The sequence below is a fragment of the Macaca nemestrina genome, chromosome 5, assembly GCF_043159975.1.
Source record: "Macaca nemestrina isolate mMacNem1 chromosome 5, mMacNem.hap1, whole genome shotgun sequence".
NCBI classification, from domain to species: domain Eukaryota; kingdom Metazoa; phylum Chordata; class Mammalia; order Primates; family Cercopithecidae; genus Macaca; species Macaca nemestrina.
Window position 1 is genome coordinate 165,050,262 of NC_092129.1, and position 23,701 is coordinate 165,073,962.

At 39.5% G+C, this 23,701-nt stretch overlaps 1 long non-coding RNA gene across 1 annotated transcript in view; it reads right to left on the reverse strand.

Annotated features, from left to right (window-relative positions):
* Positions 1 to 23,701, reverse strand: part of LOC105482507 (uncharacterized) — a 166,039-nt gene that overhangs the window by 133,924 nt on the left and 8,414 nt on the right. The window contains exons 2-3 of the long non-coding RNA XR_987675.3: positions 21,394 to 21,590; positions 755 to 904 (exon numbers count right to left, since the gene is read on the reverse strand). This is a non-coding gene — a long non-coding RNA (uncharacterized lncRNA). The remainder of the gene's footprint in view (positions 1 to 754; positions 905 to 21,393; positions 21,591 to 23,701) is intronic.

Genomic DNA, 23,701 nt, shown 5'->3' on the forward strand with positions numbered 1-23,701 from the left:
TTCAACCATTGTGGAAAACAGTGTGGCGATTCCTCAAGGATCTAGAACTAGAAGTACCATATGACCCAGCCATCCCATTACTGGGTATATACCCAAAGGATTATAAATCATGCTGCTATAAAGACACATGCACACGTATGTTCATTGCAGCACTATTCACAATAGCAAAGACTTGGAATCAACCCAAATGTCCATCAGTGACAGACTGGATTAAGAAAATGTGGCACATATACACCATGGAATACTATGCAGCCATAAAAAAGGATGAGATCGTGTCCTTTGTAGGATCATGGATGCAGCTGGAAACCATCATTCTTAGCAAACTATCGCAAGAATAGAAAACCAAATACCATATGTTCTCACTCACAGGTGGGAATTGAACAATGAGATCACTTGGACACAGGAAGAGGAACATCACACACCGGGCCCTATTGTGGGGAGTGGGGAGGAAGGAGGGATAGCATTAGGAGATATACCTAATGTAAATGACGAGTTAATGGGTGCAGCACACCAACATGGTTCGTGTATACATATGTAACAAACCTGTACATTGTGCACATGTACCCTAGAACTTAAATTAAAAAATTTTTAAAAAACAGTCCTTATTTGATTATATGACACAGTCTAGGGGTTAGGAATGCTGGCAGTGCCCAGCAGGGCAATTCTTCTGCTCCCTGTGGCATTAACTGAGGCACATTAGTGGAATTCAGCTAGTGGTTGCACTACATAGAGGGCTAAAGAAGATGTCACTCACATGTTTGGCATCTTGGCAGGGGTGGCTGGAGGTATGGGTTCAATGTGACCAGCAACTGAAGCAGCTGCAAGTGACCCTTCTCTCCATCATGGTGGTCTTAGAGTAATCAGACTTCTTACACGGTGTTTCAGGGTTCCTGAAGACAGCATTCTTAGAGAAAAGAAGGGAACATTGCTAATTTCTTAAGACCTGAGCCTGAGCCAGTACAGCATTGTTTTGGCAATTATTATTTTGTTAAACAGTCACAGAAACTATTCACATTCGAGAAGAAGGGTATAGATCCTAACTCTTGATGGGAGGAATATCAAATAATTTGAAGTTTTCTTTAATTCACTATGCAAATGTAATAATTATTTATGATACTGTTTACTAAATGTTTTGTGTATACCAACATAGATTTTAAAAATAAAAGCAAACCTAAAAATAGTCCAGTTTAATAAAGTACATTAATTAGTCTCTTTTTAAAAAGACAGATGATGTATACAGATCTGAACCTGGTAATATCTGGAATGAAAATTTCAGAATAAAAATGAAATAGAGAATTCTGAATATTTATAAATGGTATTAAATAAGAGATATGGTGAAAGCAGAGAAAGACTGAAAATTAACTCGATTATTTTTGATGCCTTGATTTACTGGAAATAAATTTAGACTCTTCCACTTAGAGAATAAATATGATCCTTGATTCTTTTCTCTAGTAACCATTGAAAGTAATACATATTAAAATTTTTCTACATGGTTACATTTCCATGTATTTGGTTTTAATGCATAAATGTCAGGAAAAAGAAACTTACTACAATTGTGTTCCTCTTGTATGCTAGGCTTTATGTTAAGTGCACTATTTATATAACTAATTTAATCCTCAAACTCACCTTTGAGTTAGACATTGTAACCCTCATTTTATGGATGAGGAGACTGAGGTTCAAATAAGTTATATATAAATACACACATACAACTATATACATGCTCTGATATTATAAAGTATGTTGCATTATGTGTATATATAAAACACACGTTCATAATAGGTATATATGTGTGTTTATAATACATAATATGCACATATTATATGTATTTATCATTAGTCACATAATATATATAGTATATATTATAATGTTATATATGTTCATATGTATTTTGGGGTGGAGGTACATTTTTCAGACCATGAGCCCTCTTTCTGTTTCTTAGGCTAGGAATTAGGTACCATGGCAGTCTGTGGGATGTAGCATCCTGCTTCGTATACGGCAGCATGCCAAGATAGCTTTTAAATTATGACATGTTCTTATGTACACTGCAGGTAAGCTTTCTGAATATGTCTCTTCTTTAAGCATAAACAAAATTGAATGCATATTAATTATGATCAGCAGTCTTTGCTGTAGATATGACAGATAGAATATTTTCAAACTGGGGTTTCAAAACAAAATCTGTACCACACCATAGTTTGAGTTCCAATAAGCATTGTTTTTCTCCAGGCGATCAACCACACTGAGCTGGCAGCTAAGAAAAGTGGAGAAGATCACCATGACGTGACTGGGCAGGGCAGGACTAGTGCTGGCGGGATGCACAGGTCTGGTTTTCAATCATCTTAATAGTACCCTACTGAGCCAGAGCACAAAGAACCTGATTGGTATTTGTCTGACGCTGATTAGAGATATTTGTGCAAGACCTTCATTTGCATTAATCTTTAGAAGTGACCTGCCTAAAAGGAGAGGTTGGGGATTCTGGATTCAGACATGCTTCTATATGTTGGGAAAGAATGTCATGGAAAATAAAAAAGAGATAGGTTCACTTCTCCCCTTACTATAGAAATGCTCCAAAGACTGTAAAAATTTACAGATAAGAATGAAATTTTGCTTCATTACTTATTTCAATTGGATAGAAGCCAAGTTGAGACTAAGAAATACAAACTATTTCTCTGTACAGACAGCAGTCTTCTGAGAACATCCACAGAAGAAAGGATGGGTCTGGATCCTAGTCACTAGATTGTGAACTCTTTTTTTTTTTTTTTTTTTTTTTTTGAGACGGAGTCTCGCTTTGTCGCCCAGGCTGGGGTGCAGTGGCCGGATCTCAGCTCACTGCAAGCTCCGCCTCCCGGGTTTACGCCATTCTCCTGCCTCAGCCTCCTGAGTAGCTGCGACTACAGGCGCCCGCCACCTCGCCCAGCTAGTTTTTTGTATTTTTTTTAGTAGAGACGGGGTTTCACCGTGTTAGCCAGGATGGTCTCGATCTCCTGATCTCGTGATCCGCCCGTCTCGGCCTCCCAAGATTGTGAACTCTTAACTAACTGAAACAATCTAAATTCATTTTACATGACACAAAAGTCATAGTTTGGGTTCCCTCCAGAAGCATACACTTACACAAGGATTCAGATCTACACTGAGTTGAATGGCATTCTCCTCCAAAAGACACATCCACTCAGAACCTGTGAATGTGACCTTGTTTGGAAAAAGAGCCTTTGAGATGTAATTAAGCTAAGGTTCTTGAAACGAGATCATCCTTAATTAGGGGATCCTAAGTTCAATGACAATTTCCCTTAGAAAATGGGGACAGAAGGATCTTTGACTATAGGAGAGGAGAAGGCAATGTGATGATGGAAGCAGAGACTGAAGTAATCCTGGCCCAAGCCAAGCTATCTCTGAAGGCACTAGCAGCTGGAAGAGGTAAGCAAGGATGCTCCTGTAAAGCTGGCAAAAGGATTTCTGGCCTCTAGAACTGTAGGAGAATACATTTTTGTTGTGTCAATTTATCATGGCCACCACAGAAAACTAAAGTAAGTTCCAAGTAGTTTACCAATAAGGTAAAGGAAAACAGGGGTTGGGGAATGGGAAAGTGGCACAGCAATGAGGAGGCAAGCAACAGAGATGGTTATCTAGCCAGCAATGTAAGAAGATGGATGCTGGGGAAAGGCTGGGAGGTGGCATAAAATGCATGCCTCGGAGTTAATGGATCTGAGGAGAAGGGAACTGGGGAATTTATACCCTTATTCCAGTTAGCCATTGACTGAGGGCTATTCTCTGGGGGTGTTATTTCTCCAGAACTTTCAGCTTTTTGTATGAACAGCAAAGTTCACTCCAGCAGCAAGAGAGTGAGCCCACAAAAAGAAGCACAGGTACATCAGTTGGAGATCTTGCAATGGTGGTATGTTTCATTAATAACTCTGTTACCTTGGGTGAAGTACGGTAAGGCCATGCATAGATCAAGAGATGCTAATTGGAAAGAGTTGTAGTTTTATGCCCACACAATTTTCTTGGCAGAACACAGACACCCCCCAACCTCACTACCTCTAACAAAAGACCACTCAGGGGAAGCACCAGGATCAGTCCTGAGGCAGAGGGAGAAAGCAGAACTGTGGGCAAGCAAGCTGGTTTCCAAGGGAAGGAATGGGCAAGAGAGGGTAACTGAGTTTAGGATTGGCTACTCTGAATAAGTTCAGCAAGCACTGGTGCACAGGGGCTGTCTTTAGTTGTCTGGTACCTGGCCCTGAGGTGCTTAGGAAAAGGGGATCATGGGCTGAGTATGAGAATTCCATAATGGAGGTGACTGGGGTATAGACTTAATTTGGCTGATCAAGAAGACGAATTCACTGACTTTTATCCAGAACCTCAGAACTGAGTAAAGATGGCATTTTAAAAAACCATACTAAAAATTATGCAGGTCTGATGAAAGAAATCAAAGAATAAATAAATGGAGAGATATTTCATGCTAATGAATAGGAAGACTCATGAGCCAGGTCATTTTTTCCCCACTTGGTTTAAAAATTCAACGCAATCCCAATAGAAATCCCAGCAAGTTATTTTGTGAATATCAATAAATTGATTCTAAAGTTTATATATATAGGCAAAAGACCCAGAATACACAATATTGAAGGAGAAGAACAAAGTTGGAAGACTAACACTACCTGGTTTCAAGATTGACTATAAAACTACAGTAATCGGCCGGGCGCGGTGACTCAAGCCTGTAATCTCAGCACTTTGGGAGGCCAAGGCGGGCGGATCACAAGGTCAGGAGATCGAGACCACAGTGAAACCCCGTCTCTACTAAAAATACAAAAAATTAGCCGGGCGCGGTGGCAGGCGCCTGTAGTCCTAGCTACTCAGGAGGCTGAGGCAGGAGAATGGCGTGGAGGCAGGAGAATGGCGTGAACCCAGGAGGCGGAGCTTGCAGTGAGCCGAGATCACGCCACTGCACTCCAGTCTGGGCAACAGCGTGAGACTCCGTCTCAAAAAAAAAAAAAAAAAAAAAAAAAAAAAACTACAGTAATCAAGACAGTGTGACACTGGTAAAAGAATAGACAAACAGATCGACGGAGGAGAAGAGAGAGCCCAGAAATAGACCCACATAAATTTAGGCAACTGATCTTTGAAAAGGGAGCAAAAGCAATACAATAGAGAAGAGGTGATCTTTTCAACAAATGGTGCTGGAAGAAGTGTACAATAACATGCAAAAAAATAAATGAATCTAGGCACAAACCTTCAACCTTCACAAAAATAAACTTGAAACAGATCACCAACTTAAATGTAAAATGCAAAACTCTAAAACTTCTAGAAGATAACTTAGGAGAAAATCTCGGTGACCTTAGTATTGGGGATAACTTTCAAGATACGACACCAAAGTCACAATCCATGAAATAAAGAATTGATAAGCTTGAATCATTAATATTAAAAATTCTGGAGATTATGGTACAGGAGGGCACTCTACACTCCACACGCAGGGAGATTCTCCAGGTCTCTGGAGCACCTACTCTCCTGGATTAGGGGTTTAGGCTGTCCCGCTCCCCCTGTGCAAGAACTTGGAGCTGAGGGAGTTTCCCAGCTTCACATCTAGGCATGCTTCTGAGTGCTTTGTGGATGCCTACTGAATTATCCCTTAGAGCTGGTGCTGATGCTTGTGCCTGCCATTAGGGGACCTGTAGGCAGACCTGCCTTACATGTCCCCATCAATTTTGCCCCTTGTCTCCTCAGGGCTGGGCAGAGAGCTCAGGCCATGTGCACTTCATGGATCAGTCCACTGTCTGAAGTAACAGAGAGCGTCTCCCAGTAAACAAGGATCAGGTGTATATCCAGCCACAATGGCCACAGCAAGCACTTACTCTTAAGTGCCATTTACTGGCTTACAGGTCATACAACACAGCCCAATAAAGAACCTGCCAATAGAAGTACATATGTCTATAGAAGCAAAACCAAAAGACATTACCCAGCATTCTCTACAGTCTCAGCCCTTAGGGAGGAAGGGAAAGAGAAAGGAAAAGAAAAAATTATAAAAAGAAATAAAAGAGGAAGAAAAAAGAACAATAATATTATGTGGAAATAAAGAAAAAGAAAATTTCCTATGGGCACAAAAATAATTACAAAAACTAGAAGTGTCAGTGTCTCCAGATGAGAAGGTACCAGTGCAAAAATTATGGCACTATGAAAAATCTGAATGTAGTGACACCACCAAAAGATCACATTTGCTATCCAGCAATGCTCCCTAACCAAAATGGAAACTCAGAAATGACAAAGAGGTAAAAAATTCAAAGCATGGACTGCAAAGAAGCTGAATGAGATGCAAGGTAAGGTTGAAAATCAACACAAAGAAACTTTTAAAGCAATCCAGGAAACACAGGAAGAGATAAACATTTTTAAAAGAAATCAATCAGAGCTTCTGGAATTGAAAAATTTACCTAAGGAATTTCAAAATGCAATTGAAGGCCGGGCACGGTGGCACACATCTGTAATCCCAGAACTTTGGCAGGCCAAGGCACAGTGAGCCAAGTTCATGCCATTGCACTCCAGCCTGGGTGACAGAGTGAGACTCAATCTCAAGAAAAAAAAAATTACAATTGAAAATTCTATCAATAGACTGGACCGAGCAGAAGAAACAATTTCAGGACTTGAAGATTGGCCTTTCAAATGAACCTAGTCAGATAAAAATAAAGAAAAAAGAATTAAGAAAAATAAACGAAGTCTTCAAGAAATATGTGGTTATATAAAGCAACCAAACCTACAAATTGTTAGTATTTCTGAGAGACAGGAGAAAAACTAAAAAACCAGGAAAATATATTTGAGAAAATAACTCGAGAAAATTTCCTTGATCATGATAAAGAGGTAGACATCCAGATGCAAGAAATCCAGAGGACACCTGTCACTCTAAAAAAAAGAGCATCCCCCAAGTCATTTATTCATCAGACTGTCCAAGGTCAAAGCTAAAAAAAAAAACCCAACAAACAAACAAACAAACAAACAAAATTCTTAAAGTCAGCTAGAGAAAAAGGCCAGATCACACATGAAGAGGAGGACCCCATCAGGCTGACAGTGGACTTCTCAGCAGAAACTTTACAAACTGGTAGAGATTGGATGTCTAGTTTCAGCATTCTTAATGAAAAGAAATTCCAACCAGAATTTCATATCCTGTCAAAATATGCTTCATAGGTGGAGGAATAATATATTTTCCAGACAAGCAAAGACTAAGAGAATTTGTTCCTACTAGACCAGCCTTACAAGAGATGTTTAAGACAGTTCTAAACATAAAAATAAAATAACGATATCTGCTACCACAAAAACACTCAAGTACATAGCCCATACACCCTAGAGAGCAATCACACAATAAAAACTACAAAGCAACCAGCTAACAACTTCACAATATGATCAAAACATTACATATCAATATTAACTTTGAATGTAAATGGTTTAAACACTCCACTTAAAAGGCATAGAGTGGCAAGTTGGATACAAAAGCAAGACCCATCCATCTTCTGTCTTCAAGAGACACATCTCACATCTAATGACACCCATAGGCTCAAAGTAAAGGGCTAGAGAGAAATCTATCACACAAATAGAAAACAAAAAAGAACAAAGGTCACTATTTCTATATCAGATAAAACAGACTTTGAACCAACAACAGTAAAAAAGGACATAGAAGGGCATTACATGATGATAAAGGGTTCAATTCAACAAGAAGACCCAACTATGCTAAATACATACTCACCCAACTTACGAGCACCCAGATTACAAAACAAGTACTTCTAGGTCCACAAAAAGACATAGACAGCCAGACAATAATAACATGGGACTTCAACATTTACTGACAGTGTTAGAGCATTGAGGCAGAAAAATAACAAAGAATTCTGGACTTAAATTCAATACAACCAATTGGACATAACAGACACCTAATATTCTATCCACCAACCACAGAGTATACATTTTTCTCATCTGCACACAGAACATATTCTAAGGTCAACCAGATGCTCAGTCATATAGCAAGTCTCCATAAATGCAAAAATATCAAAATCATACCAACCATACTCTTGAACCACAGTGGAATAAAAATAGAAATCAATACCAAGAAGACCTCTCAGAACCACACAATTACAGGAAAATTAAACAACTCACTCTCGAATGACTTTTGGGTAAAAAAAAGAAATTGAAGCAGAAATGAAAAAAAATCTTTGAAATCAGTGAAAACAGAGACACAATATCAAAATCTCTGGGATGCAGCAAAAGTGGTGTTAAGAGGAAAGTTGATAGCTCTGAACACCTACCTTACAAAGTTAGAAAAATCTCAAATTAACAATCTGACATCACACCTATGGGAACTAGAAAATCAAAAACAAACTAACCCCAAATCTAGAGGAAGAGAAGAACTAAACCAGGGCAGAACTGAACAAAATAGACATCCAAAAATCCATATAAGAATCAAGAAAACCGGGGGGCGGAGCAAGATGGCCGAATAGGAACAGCTCCAGTCTCCAACTCCCAGCCGCGAGTGACACAGAAGACCAGTGATTTCTGCATTTTCAACTGAGGTACTGGGTTCATCTCACTGGGGAGTGCCGGACGATCGGTGCTGGTCAGCTGCTGCAGCCCGACCAGCGAGAGCTGAAGCAGGGCGAGGCATTGCCTCACCTGGGAAGCGCAAGGGGGAAGGGAATCCCTTTTCCTAGCCAGGGGAACTGAGACACACAACACCTGGAAAATCGGGTAACTCCCACCCCAATACTGCGCTTTAAGCAAACAGGCACACCAGGAGATCATATCCCACACCTGGCCGGGAGGGTCCCACACCCACGGAGCCTCCCTCATTGCTAGCACAGCAGTCTGTGATCTACCGGCAAGGCAGCAGTGAGGCTGGGGGAGGGGCGCCCGCCATTGCTGAGGCTTAAGTAGGTAAACAAAGCTGCTGGGAAGCTCGAACTGGGTGGAGCTCACAGCAGCTCAAGGAAACCTGCCTGTCTCTGTAGACTCCACCTCTGGGGACAGGGCACAGTAAACTAAACAAACGCAGCAGACACCTCTGGAGACGCAAACGACTCTGTCTGACAGCTTTGAAGAGAGCAGTGGATCTCCCAACACGGAGGTTGAGATCTGAGAAGGGACAGACTCCCTGCTCAAGTGGGTCCCTGACCCCTGAGTAGCCTAACTGGGAGACATCCCCCACTAGGGGCAGTCTGACACCCCACACCTCACAGAGAGGAGTACACCCCTGAGAGGAAGCTTCCAAAGCAAGAATCAGACAGGTACACTCGCTGTTCAGAAATATTCTATCTTCTGCAGCCTCTGCTGCTGATACCCAGGCAAACAGGGTCTGGAGTGGACCTCAAGCAATCTCCAACAGACCTACAGCTGAGGGTCCTGACTGTTAGAATGAAAACTATCAAACAGGAAGGACACCTACACCAAAACCCCATCAGTACATCACCATCATCAAAGACCAGAGGCAGATAAAACCACAAAGATGGGGAAAAAGCAGGGCAGAAAAGCTGGAAATTCAAAAAATAAGAGCGCATCTCCCCCGGCAAAGGAACGCAGCTCATCGCCAGCAACGGATCAAAGCTGGACGGAGAATGACTTTGACGAGATGAGAGAAGAAGGCTTCAGTCCATCAAATTTCTCAGAGCTAAAGGAGGAATTACGTACCCAGCGCAAAGAAACTAAAAATCTTGAAAAAAAAGTGGAAGAATTGATGGCTAGAGTAATTAATGCAGAGAAGGTCATAAACGAAATGAAAGAGATGAAAACCATGACACGAGAAATACATGACAAATGCACAAGCTTCAGTAACCGACTCAATCAACTGGAAGAAAGAGTATCTGCGATTGAGTATCAAATGAATGAAATGAAGCGAGAAGAGAAACCAAAAGAAAAAAGAAGAAAAAGAAATGAACAAAGCCTGCAAGAAGTATGGGATTATGTAAAAAGACCAAATCTACATCTGATTGGGGTGCCTGAAAGTGAGGGGGAAAATGGAACCAAGTTGGAAAACACTCTTCAGGATATCATCCAGGAGAACTTCCCCAACGTAGTAGGGCAGGCCAACATTCAAATCCAGGAAATACAGAGAACGCCACAAAGATACTCCTCGAGAAGAGCAACTCCAAGACACATAATTGCCAGATTCACCAAAGTTGAAATGAAGGAAAACATCTTAAGGGCAGCCAGAGAGAAAGGTCGGGTTACCCACAAAGGGAAGCCCATCAGACTAACAGCAGATCTCTCGGCAGAAACTCTCCAAGCCAGAAGAGAGTGGGGGCCAATATTCAACATTCTTAAAGAAAAGAATTTTAAACCCAGAATTTCATATCCAGCCAAACTAAGTTTCATAAGTGAAGGAGAAATAAAATCCTTTACAGATAAGCAAATGCTTAGAGATTTTGTCACCACTAGGCCTGCCTTACAAGAGACCCTGAAGGAAGCACTCAACATGGAAAGGAACAACCGGTACCAGCCATTGCAAAAACATGCCAAAATGTAAAGACCATCGAGGCTAGGAAGAAACTGCATCAACTAACGAGCAAAATAACCAGTTAATATCATAATGGCAGGATCAAGTTCACACATAACAATCTTAACCTTAAATGTAAATGGACTAAATGCTCCAATTAAAAGACACAGACTGGCAAACTAGATAAAGAGTCAAGACCCATCAGTCTGCTGTATTCAGGAGACCCATCTCACACGCAGAGACATACATAGGCTCAAAATAAAGGGATGGAGGAAGATTTTCCAAGCAAATGGAGAACAAAAAAAAGCGGGGGTTGCAATACTAGTCTCTGATAAAACAGACTTTAAACCATCAAAGATCAAAAGAGACAAAGAAGGCCATTACATAATGGTTAAGGGATCAATTCAACAGGAAGAGCTAACTATCCTAAATATATATGCACCCAATACAGGAGCACCCAGATTCATCAAGCAAGTCCTTAGAGACTTACAAAGAGACTTAGACTCCCATACAATAATAATGGGAGACTTCAACACTCCACTGTCAACATTAGACAGATCAACGAGACAGAAAGTTAACAAGGATATCCAGGAATTGAACTCATCTCTGCAGCAAGCAGACCTAATAGACATCTGTAGAACTCTCCACCCCAAATCAACAGAATATACATTCTTCTCAGCACCACATCGTACTTACTCCAAAATCGACCACGTAATTGGAAGTAAAGCACTCCTCAGCAAATGTACAAGAACAGAAATTATAACAAACTGTCTCTCAGACCACAGTGCAATCAAACTAGAACTCAGGACTAAGAAACTCAATCAAAACCGCTCAACTACATGGAAACTGAACAACCTGCTCCTGAATGACTACTGGGTACATAACGAAATGAAGGCAGAAATAAAGATGTTCTTTGAAACCAATGAGAACAAAGATAAAACATACCAGAATCTCTGGGACACATTTAAAGCAGTGTGTAGAGGGAAATTTATAGCACTAAATGCCCACAAGAGAAAGCAGGAAAGATCTAAAATTGACACTCTAACATCGCAATTAAAAGAACTAGAGAAGCAAGAGCAAACACATTCGAAAGCTAGCAGAAGGCTAGAAATAACTAAGATCAGAGCAGAACTGAAGGAGATAGAGACACAAAAAACTCTCCAAAAAATCAATGAATCCAGGAGTTGGTTTTTTGAAAAGATCAACAAAATTGACAGACCACTAGCAAGACTAATAAAGAAGAAAAGAGAGAAGAATCAAATCGACGCAATTAAAAATGATAAAGGGGATATCACCACCGACCCCACAGAAATACAAACTACCATCAGAGAATACTATAAACACCTCTACTCAAATAAACTGGAAAATCTAGAAGAAATGGATAATTTCCTGGACACTTACACTCTTCCAAGACTAAACCAGGAAGAAGTTGAATCCCTGAATAGACCAATAGCAGGCTCTGAAATTGAGGCAATAATTAATAGCCTACCAACCAAAAAAAGTCCAGGACCAGATGGATTCACAGCTGAATTCTACCAGAGATACAAGGAGGAGTTGGTACCATTCCTTCTGAAACTATTCCAATCAATAGAAAAAGAAGGAATCCTCCCTAACTCATTTTATGAGGCCAACATCATCCTGATACCAAAGCCTGGCAGAGACACAACAAAAAAAGAGAATTTTAGACCAATATCCCTGATGAACATCGATGCAAAAATCCTCAATAAAATACTGGCAAACCGGATTCAGCAACACATCAAAAAGCTTATCCACCATGATCAAGTGGGCTTCATCCCTGGGATGCAAGGCTGGTTCAACATTCGCAAATCAATAAACATAATCCAGCATATAAACAGAACCAAACACAAGAACCACATGATTATCTCAATAGATGCAGAAAAGGCTTTTGACAAAATTCAACAGCCCTTCATGCTAAAAACGCTCAATAAATTCGGTATTGATGGAACGTACCTCAAAATCATAAGAGCTATTTATGACAAACCCACAGCCAATATCATACTGAATGGGCAAAAACTGGAAAAATTCCCTTTGAAAACTGGCACAAGACAGGGATGCCCTCTCTCACCACTCCTATTCAACATAGTGTTGGAAGTTCTGGCTAGGGCAATTAGGCAAGAGAAAGAAATCAAGGGTATTCAGTTAGGAAAAGAAGAAGTCAAACTGTCCCTGTTTGCAGATGACATAATTGTATATTTAGAAAACCCCATTGTCTCAGCCCAAAATCTCCTTAAGCTGATAAGCAACTTCAGCAAAGTCTCAGGATACAAAATTAATGTGCAAAAATCACAAGCATTCTTATACACCAGTAACAGACAAACAGAGAGCCAAATCAGGAATGAACTTCCATTCACAATTGCTTCAAAGAGAATAAAATACCTAGGAATCCAACTTACAAAGGATGTAAAGGACCTCTTCAAGGAGAACTACAAACCACCGCTCAGTGAAATCAAAGAGGACACAAACAAATGGAAGAACATACCATGCTCATGGATAGGAAGAATCAATATCGTGAAAATGGCCATACTGCCCAAGGTTATTTATAGATTCAATGCCATCCCCATCAAGCTACCAATGAGTTTCTTCACAGAATTGGAAAAAACTGCTTTAAAGTTCATATGGAACCAAAAAAGAGCCCGCATCTCCAAGACAATCCTAAGTCAAAAGAACAAAGCTGGAGGCATCACGCTACCTGACTTCAAACTATACTACAAGGCTACAGTAACCAAAACAGCATGGTACTGGTACCAAAACAGAGATATAGACCAATGGAACAGAACAGAGTCCTCAGAAATAATACCACACATCTACAGCCATCTGATCTTTGACAAACCTGAGAGAAACAAGAAATGGGGAAAGGATTCCCTATTTAATAAATGGTGCTGGGAAAATTGGCTAGCCATAAGTAGAAAGCTGAAACTGGATCCTTTCCTTACTCCTTATACGAAAATTAATTCAAGATGGATTAGAGACTTAAATGTTAGACCTAATACCATAAAAATCCTAGAGGAAAACCTAGGTAGTACCATTCAGGACATAGGCATGGGCAAAGATTTCATGTCTAAAACACCAAAAGCAACAGCAGCAAAAGCCAAAATTTACAAATGGGATCTCATTAAACTAAAGAGCTTCTGCACAGCAAAAGAAACTACCATCAGAGTGAACAGGCAACCTACAGAATGGGAGAAAATTTTTGCAATCTACTCATCTGACAAAGGGCTAATATCCAGAACCTACAAAGAACTCAAACAAATTTACAAGAAAAAAACAAACAACCCCATCAAAAAGTGGGCAAAGGATATGAACAGACATTTCTCAAAACAAGACATTCATACAGCCAACAGACACATGAAAAAATGCTCATCATCACTGGCCATCAGAGAAATGCAAATCAAAACCACAATGAGATACCATCTCACACCAGTTAGAATGGCAATCATTAAAAAGTCAGGAAACAACATGTGCTGGAGAGGATGTGGAAAAATAGGAACACTTTTACACTGTTGGTGGGATTGTAAACTAGTTCAACCATTATGGAAAACAGTATGGCGATTCCTCAAGGATCTAGAACTAGATGTACCATATGACCCAGCCATCCCATTACTGGGTATATACCCAAAGGATTATAAATTATGCTGCTATAAAGACACATGCACACGTATGTTTATTGAAGCACTATTCACAATAGCAAAGACTTGGAATCAACCCAAATGTCCATCAGTGACAGATTGGATTAAGAAAATGTGGCACATATACACCATGGAATACTATGCAGCCATCAAAAAGGATGAGATCGTGTCCTTTGTAGGGACATGGATGCAGCTGGAAACCATCATTCTTAGCAAACTATCACAAGAACAGAAAACCAAACACCGCATGTTCTCACTCATAGGTGGGAACTGAACAATGAGATCACTTGGACTCAGGAAGGGGAACATCACACACAGGGGCCTATCATGGGGAGGGGGGAGGGGGGAGGGATTGCATTGGGAGTTATACCTGATGTAAATGACGAGTTGATGGGTGCAGCACACCAACATGGCACAAGTATACGTATGTAACAAACCTGCACGTTATGCACATGTACCCTACAACTTAAAGTATAATAATAATAAATAAATTTAAAAATAAATAAAAATAAAAAATAAAATAAAAAGAATCAAGGAAACCAAAAGTTTGTTTTCTGAAAGGATAAACAAGATCAATAGACTGCTAGCTAGATCAACAAAGAAAACAAGATAGAAGAACCAATAAGCACAATGAGAAATGACAAAGGTGACTTTACAAATAATTCCACAGAAAGACAAAGGATCCTTAGAGATTATTATGAACACCTCTATGCACACAATTAGAAAATCTAGAGGAAATGGATAAATTCCTAGGAACACAATCTTCCAAGATTGAATCAGGAAGAAATTGAAACCCTGAACAGAACAATATTGAATTCCAGAATTGAATTAGTGATTAAAAAAAAAACAAACTATCAACCAAATAAACCCCTGGACCACATGGAAAGAGTGAACTTGAATGTAGACTATAGACTATGGGTGATTATGATGTGACAATGAGGTTGTTCATAACAAATGTACCACTCTGGTCCAAGGAATGTTGGTAATGGGGAAGGCTACACATATGTGGGGGCAGGGGATATATGGGAAATCTCTGTACTTTCCTCTCAATTTTGCTATGAACCTAAAACTGCTTTTAAAAAATAAAATCTATTAAAAGAAAAAAACATAAGTAAGGGCAGGGAGATATGGGTTAGGTGACAAGGTTCACTATAGGAGGATCTCATCGTAACACATACCACAGTGAAAATAAAATCAAATTCCCATTATAATTTGTAAATCCCTAGGAAGCACTTATAATCATTCATTAAAAATCCCTTCAAACAGTGACTTAAGAAATTTGTAAATATTATTCATCTTTGTTCTTTATCCTCTTATCAGAATATGGGGAAATCCTTATTCATGTATTCATTTATTCAGCTCGCAAATATTTATTGAGTGGCTACTCTATGCCAGGGACTAGATTCTGAGCATGCAATGAACAAAACAGACTGAATATCATTTCCTTGTAGAGCTTATATACTTCAGAGAAAGTGAGAGATGACAAGCCAGTAAATAAGTAAACATATACAGCATGGCAGACAGTGATTATTTATTGATTTAAAAGTCTTCCCATCTGGTAAAACAATAACTACAAATTAAGTGATATGAAAAGCTTATTTCACCATCAAATAGCGACATCACAGTTTCTAAGATGTTCTTTCATCACTGAACTATTGTGAAAGTATTACTTGGTACCGGTCTCTAGAATACTGCTGCATGCTGCTGGCCTTTACAAACACAGTTGTCTTGGAAAAGGATGCATTCCTGTAAACCCAGAGAGCAGAGGTAACAGATCCTGTTTGAAATGGTTGCTAAGGGACCATTCTATATAAATTAATTAGTAAACATCAACCCAGGTTTCAAAGGGCTAAGAAGGTCTCTCACTTAAGAAGAAAAAATTATTCCGTAATGATTAGGAAAAGGCTATCACAGGGTATTTCATGCACACCAGCAGGACTGCACTGCTGCATACTTTTTTCTTTTTGTTTTGAGGCTTTCTCTTTACTTCGTCCTTTATTGTCTTCCCTAGTTTTGTTTATTATTTTTGAGATTTTCTTTTCTTTTTTTTTTTTTTTTTTTTGCAAAGGGGAACAGGGAGAAAGTCAGGGAAATATGGACGGGCAAGCAGGTCTTTGTATCTTTTAAAAGGTGAGCAGGAGACAGCATGTCCTTCCTGCTGCAGGGCAGACACTGAAGAGACACTGTTTATGAGGGTTTTTGACATTAAGTCAAAAATGTTCAAAAATGTTATTGAAGCTATACACAGGCCCAGAAAGTGTTGTTGCTGTTTTTAATCAGAGATAGATTAAGAGTGATTTCTGAAAAATTTCGGTGGGAAATAGGGTTAGGATAGAGAGTTTAATATATATTTATGTTTATATTATTTAAATGTTGCTATAAATAATTTTGCTGATTTGTAAATAGTTTGCTTAAAATGATGCTTGGATGTCTTCATAAAGGGTTTAATTTCCATAAAGGATAAAATTTAGAAGAAAATGAGGTAAAACTTTGATTCAAGTATCTTATAGGACGTCTGAGTGTTAGGGTTAAAAAGACCAAGATAACATAATAGTTCATTTGATGACAAGTTAATTGAATTTCATGAATAATTATGAGAAAGAAAAAAAAAGCAAGCTTCTGGTACTCTAGCCTTGTAAACATCATAAAGCATTAAAGTAAGAGCTAGGGAGAGCTGTGGAAAATGTAAAAATAATTTTTCTTTTAGAATTTGTTTTTTAATGTTATATTTTAAAATCATAAAACAATTTTATTTTGAAAGGTAAATGCTTGTAAGGCATTCTTATTCTAAGCATACTTGTGATACAAACTGACTCAAGCATAAATGACTATTTAGAACAGTACTTTACTAACTTAATATCAAGAGGATACATATTTTTTCCTTTTTAAAGCTAATTCTCAATAAGATGAATAAGACAAAAATTAAATCTTAGTATGCCAAATGGAGTTCCAGCTACTCGGTCATAAGGAAAGATTTGCAAACTTGCAAATAAGAATAAAAAAAAAAGATGAAAAAATATCTTCATATTCTTCTCTCCTGCTGTTCTACAAAATTTGCCCTCATTTTAGTTATATAGTCCCTGCTTGTTTGGTAAAGAGGGAGTCCTATGGGATCCTGATGGTCACACAGTAGAGACAATGGACTGTTTCATTTCCCATATGCAAGTGAATACAGAAGGAATGGAAGAAGCTAGCACTGAAGAGGGTTTTTCAAAAGAATGAATGCCCGTTCACTGTTATTTGAAAAGTAGCTAGTTACAGGTCAAGTTACGTGTATTTATCATAGGTGGGAAGGTTAGATTTTCACTACATTAAGATGTAAAACTAGCATATCAGTGCGCAGGGTGAGGTTTCTGAACTCAAAGGATAATATTAGATATTTTCCTATTCTGTCCTAGGAGCAAGCTTGTACTATATATGGGGGAGGGAATCGACATATCTGAGCAGTGTGGTCAGGTAAGAAACATTTATGTGATGTTCATAATCCAGCTATTATCTCTTGCTGGCTTCTGTGAAACAGTTTAAACAGACTAATTACTAGACCAGGGGTGTCTAATCTTTTGGCTTCCCTAGGCCACATTGGAAGAATTGTCTTGGGCCACACATAAAATATACTAAAAAAAAAAAATCATGAAAAGATATAAAGTTTTAAGAAAGTTTCTGAATTTGTGTTGGGCTGTATTGTCAGCTGCCCTGGGCCACTTGCAGCCCATGGGCAGCAGATTGGACAAGCTTGTTTGGCTTTTGCTTTCCATTTTGTTTACTTCAATTCAATGAGTAGTGTCTGTGAAACTATAGATGTTGTCTTGGCCTACACCAGAAGTTTCTCTGGAATGTAAGATGAATAAATCAATGTGTGAAAAATCAAATCAAGAAGATGGGAGGAGATTAAAGTAAAGTGATTCTTCCTAGTGCTGAACTTTGCCATGAACTTGGCTTGGTTTCCTTCTTTCTTTCCAAATTTTGAGTAAATGGAAACCATTCTAAATAGGCGAGTCATTGGGTGAGTTGTCATATGGAAAGGTTAGGCGCTTTCCTACTCCAGCCCTTAGGCCTTCCCTTTGACTTGATTTAAGCTACATCCACGGTGTGTGGGGGAGAACTTGCTTCTGAGCTGATGTTAGTGGGTCCAAAAAGTGAAGTTGTAGAACCAGAAAATGTAGGTAGGACACATTTGTCTTTGCCAAGTTGCCTTCCATATGCATAGAAGGTCATGTTCAGCTTTTACCTCTCAAAGTGAAAACTCCTATTCCCTGTCTGCCCACTTTCTAGTTTGTGCGTATTGCTTCCTCGAGAGAACGTTCGAGACCAGGCATGATGGCTCTTGCCTGTAATACCAGCACTTTAGGCAGCTGAGACGGGAAGACTGCTTAAACAAAGGAGTTCAAGACCAGTCTGGGCAACATAATGAGACCTCATCTCTATATTTTTTTTTTTTTAAAAAGGAGAGAGAAAGAGAGAGAACATTAGAAGTAGGGAAATACATGTGCGAAATGTCATTACGTTTTGAAGTGTTAAAATGCATGAAATTATTACATACTCATTTCAACCAACTTTAGCTAGTTAAGAAAAACCCAAACCAAGAATGAAACAAGCATTTTTCATTGCAAAACAGGAATTTGGCAGATTTATTATCAAATAGGTGAGAGTCCTATTTGCCACAATCTAAAGAGTACTGTGTATAGGCGTCCGCCCTGTATTTAACTTAAGACTTCAGTCTGAAGAAAGTTCACAATTGTCTATTAGCAACCGTCTATACCTTGGCATGGGAGGCCGGCAACACCAATTTATCAAATGCATACCTGCCTCAAAACAATCCTTTCCTGGCAGATGCTTTAATTGCGCTCTGCAAGACAGCTAGCTTGCCATCCCAGAAGGCACTCTTTGGAGGCTGACAGCCGATTGGCTCCCCCTAGGGGCAGACGAGCCTCCGCGGAGGGAAGGCACCATGGCAGGTTGCCAGGAAACCAACCCCTTGGTGCGGCTGATAGAAAAACACAGGAGCAGAGGGTCTCCTTTCTGTGCACTGTTTGGTTAGGCGGTTTCGTCTCTCTCTAGCACACCAGCTGAGTGCAGATCCTGTCTTAACACTCTAAAGCCAAGAAGTTCATCTCCACGAATCCCAGTGGAGACACTTTCCTATATCACTTTCTCCTTCTCAGGGGCTGTCTCCCCTGATTTCCTTACACTCTTCATGTTTGCTTTTCATAGTTGCTCTTGCAAACGCGAGACAAAGCTGGAGGAGTGTGTTTGGAAAAATAGATGGCTGAGCTCCAGTAGTCAGGGAGCAATGTGACTTAACGAGGATATTTTATCCTTATGGCTTCATACCTGCAGAGCTCTTTTCCTTCTAAAAGCTCAAAGAACAATTCTGGTCTTGATTTTGCCTCAGCAAGATGCCATAACGTTTAAGAAAATACAACTTCAAAAGAAGCCTCTGAAGAAAATCATAGAGTATTTTTGCGATTACTATATTTATGCAGCATTATAAGATATATAAAGTTGTAGGTGTTGCTCCGCCGAATCTTTTATTATTTTGATTATACTTTGAATAGTCTTCATGTGCTTGAGAAAGGATTTTTAAAAATTATTTTCTTTACCACTTCGGCTCTATGTTCCAATATCTCTTTCTTAGTGAAGACTTCTCTGATTATATTATTTAAAAGTACAGCTCACTTCCCATAAGCACTTCCTGTTTCTAACCCTACTTACTTTTCCGTAATGCTTGTATCAGTCACAGTTCAGCTAGGGAAGCAGGACCCCCAAGAGTGGGATGAAACATGGGTATATTATAGAAATAAGACCTTACACAAAGAACAGCTGGGGAACAAAGACTCTGAGAAGGGAACTGGGAGGCCAGAGAAATGTCCTGAAGCAGCCCTCCTGAAGCACTGTTGCAGATGATGGACAAATAGGAGCTTTCCAAAAGAATACTGGTGGTGAGGCACATGGAGCTGGAATTGGGCAGCATAGGAGAGCTGGTAAAGTCAGCAGAAGGCTCTTGCCTCTGCTTCTGTTGGTCAACCTGAGATTGCCATAGGTCAGCAGGACAGACAGGAGCAAGAGTTGGACACAGAGCAAGGGGAGAGGAGGAGGCAGAAGGCTCTGGCACCTCTGCATCTGTCTTTCACAGCATGTAACCATGATGATGTTCAGATAGCATGGCTGCTGCTTCATTTCCAATTTCTAAACCTTGTGAAAATTCCACTTTGGCCAACTGTACCCAGGAACCATATGAGGAAGGGGATGCTGGGAAACATTGTTCCAGCTCAGGCAGTTGGACACAGTACAAACCTACAAGTGTTTAACCCCTTTCTCCATCTTACATACTGTATACTTAAATTATAAAGATTTGTACACCCGTATGTGCACGCACACACACACACAATTCTAAATTCTATGAGTATAGGGATTTTTATCTGTTTTACACACCTCGGTGTCTAACAATGCTTGGCACATAGTAAATATTTAACGAATATTTATTGATTGAAGTTTTTATTGCTAGCCTTTGAATTTTACCTGTGGGCAAAACCTGAGTCAGGATCATTAATTTTGACAAAAAATGACAAATATGGTTGACCAAACCTAGATCCAGGAAATGAAAAAGTGACCAATTCCAAGAAACTGAGTGAGCCACCAAGCCAGAATTGGAGACAGCAGTGTTTGATAGTGCATAAGACATTGTCCAGCTAACACGTCCCTCTCCTGTGAAAAATTTGACTCAGTCTACTTCCAGCGGTGACCTCATTTCTGTTTTTTAAACTCAGGAAAGCTTACATGTGGTTGGCTTAAAACAAAAGCCAATATGGGTGGATCCAGTTTGCCAGCTTTACCCAAGTGAAACCAGGAATTAAGCTGTAGAGATGCATTTTACAGCATCAAGGGCCACCCAGGTCTTAGAAATTCATATTATTGAATGTCTTGAGAAGACCCTAATTTCTACAGCCTAAGTGGGACACACTTTCTCATCTTATACATTTTCAGGGCCAGATTTTATTCATAACTGGCTGAATCTTAACAGACATAGTTCCTACCTCTATATACGTCCACTATTAGACTGTCTAGTGGCCTTATACCCATTAAGGAGATCATAGTTTGAAACCTACAATTTAATTACTTATAAAGGATTTAGAAATCTGTCTAATTAAAAGACCTGAAAGAACCACAAATTGAGGCACGTAACCTAATATAAAAGCTTGATTCACTATGGCCCTTGTGTAGCCTGTGTATCAGCTGGAATAATTTTCACTGCAAATAAAACAACACAATGTGGCATAAGCAATAGAGGAAACTTACTAGTTCACATAACTGAAAACCTCAGCCTTCAGACTGGGACTGATCAGAGCTCCAAATGCATTTCTTTTCTGTTTTCTTGTCTGTGTCTCTTCCATCCCTCATCCTCCGGCTAGCTTCACAAGATGACTGCCTGCAGCACCTGAAGCTGTGTGTTTCCTCAGTCACGTGCATGGGGAACAAAAGGGCACGTTTCGACACTATTAAACAAAAGTCCAAGGATTATGTTAATAATGGTACCACTAAATTAATCCTCGTGTCCAAAGAAATATCATGAGACTGACTGGCTTAGGTCAGGGTTATATAAAGCAATTGTAGTGGGGTAATGGGAAGGATTACCCCATGGGCACTGTATTAGCCTGCCAAGCTGCTGTAGCAAGGTACAGGCCCCATGGGCACTATATTAGCCTGCCAAGCTGCTGTAACAAGGTACCGTAGACCAGGTGGGTACCTTAAACAACGGGAATTTATTTTCTCACAATTTCAGAGTCTAGAAGGCCAAGATCAAGGCATCGGCAGGCCTGGTTTCTCCTGAGGCCTCTTTCGTTGGCATGCAGATGATACTTTCCTACTGCGCCCTCACCTGGCCTTTCCTCTAGTTAAAAGACCCAAAAGAACCACAAATTGAAGCATACAACCTGATATCAAAGCTTGATTCACTATGACCCCTATAGTATATAAACTGTACATAAGTTACAGTGATTTTCATTTCAGATAATACAATGTGGTTTAAGCCATAGAAGAAACTTCTTAGTCCACATAATTGAAAACCTCAGCCTTCAGGCAGGGACTAATCAGAGCCCCAAATGCATTTTTTTCTGTTTTCTTGTCTGTCTATAAGGACTTAGTCCCTCCCTCTTCTTCTAAGGACATCAGTCATGTCCTTAGACATGGATTGGATTGGATTCCCATCTCACCACCTTATTTAACTTTAAATACTTCTTCAAAGGTCCGATATCCGAATATAGTCACATTGGAGGTTAGGGCTTTAACATATGAATTTGAAGGACAGCACTTAGCCCATAACAGCAGCTGAGAATTGGAACAATCTCTTCCAAATAATTTGACTACAAAAGTGCAGGGGAGAAAGGTATTGGGGAATCAACCAAAATGTTCATGAAAATCCAAAAAACTGTTCAACCCTTAAACGTTCCCTTTACCCATCAAATTAATGACGATTTTAAAAAACATCATTAATAGTGTGTTGAGTTTCCCCAGGACAAACTGCTACTAGATATGGGTCTCCTGGGCCTTATTGTTTTGTCTAAGCAAATATTTCCAAAAGTGTATTCTAAGGAGTGCTAGTCTCATGACATACTTAAAAAAAAGTCCTGTTTAAATAATGGTAAATCCTACATAATGCATTTATCAAGATCTCAACTCACAAATTAGTATATTTAAAGGCCACAAGAAATCCTAGAGTTTTTTTTAAAAGTTTACTTTTATATGATACAGGACTTCCCCAACTTTTTGACAACATAGAATTTTTCCCAAATATGACATATTAAAACTCCCATGGAATACGTTTTAGAAAATGCTCTTCTCTGGAAATGTTACGTCTTCTTATTCGAAGTAGGAAGAGATGAATGGTAGGAACAAACATTCAGGCTGAATGATAGAACTGGCATAGGTTTTAGAATGAAGTCTGGTGTACTATACGTTAGTCTAATTTAGCTTTACTTTTTTCACTGAAAGTTTCCTGTTCTGGGAAAGGAAGCTAATACATTTCAGTGCTAGTCTTTGGCTGTAACAGAAGGGCAGCTAACTTCACAGAAATCACTCTAACAGAGCACCTGAAAGCATGTGGTCATAGCCTGTTTGCACCTGTTGCAGCCACAGGCTGAGAAAGAAACAGGAACAAGACACATTAAGGTTCAGGAATAATAAAGTGTCTATGCCAAGAAGATTGTACAATACAGACTCTGCAATGCAGGAAAATAAAGAACCAGTGACCAGAGGAAAAAATCAGTGGCAGAAGCCCAGAGACAAGAAAGGCCCAGAGCCTCAATTTGCAATGACTGCACAGGCTTGTGTGCCAATAGCTCAACTCCACCCCCTTGCTCCTGGGACACTCTTTCCCATTTTAAACACTTGGACACCATAAGGAGTGGCTGCTTCCAACATATAACCCAAGACATCTGTTAAAGCAAAGTAAAACAGAAAAACCTGAAGGTAATTTGGAGCCTTCCAAACACCTGTGAGTCAGACAACACACAAACCTCCCCTTCTTTAAAAGCACAGATGAGCTTGAACCTTCTGGGCATTTTAGCAGTTTACCATCTGTACCAATAACCCTTTTCTGCAGTACAGA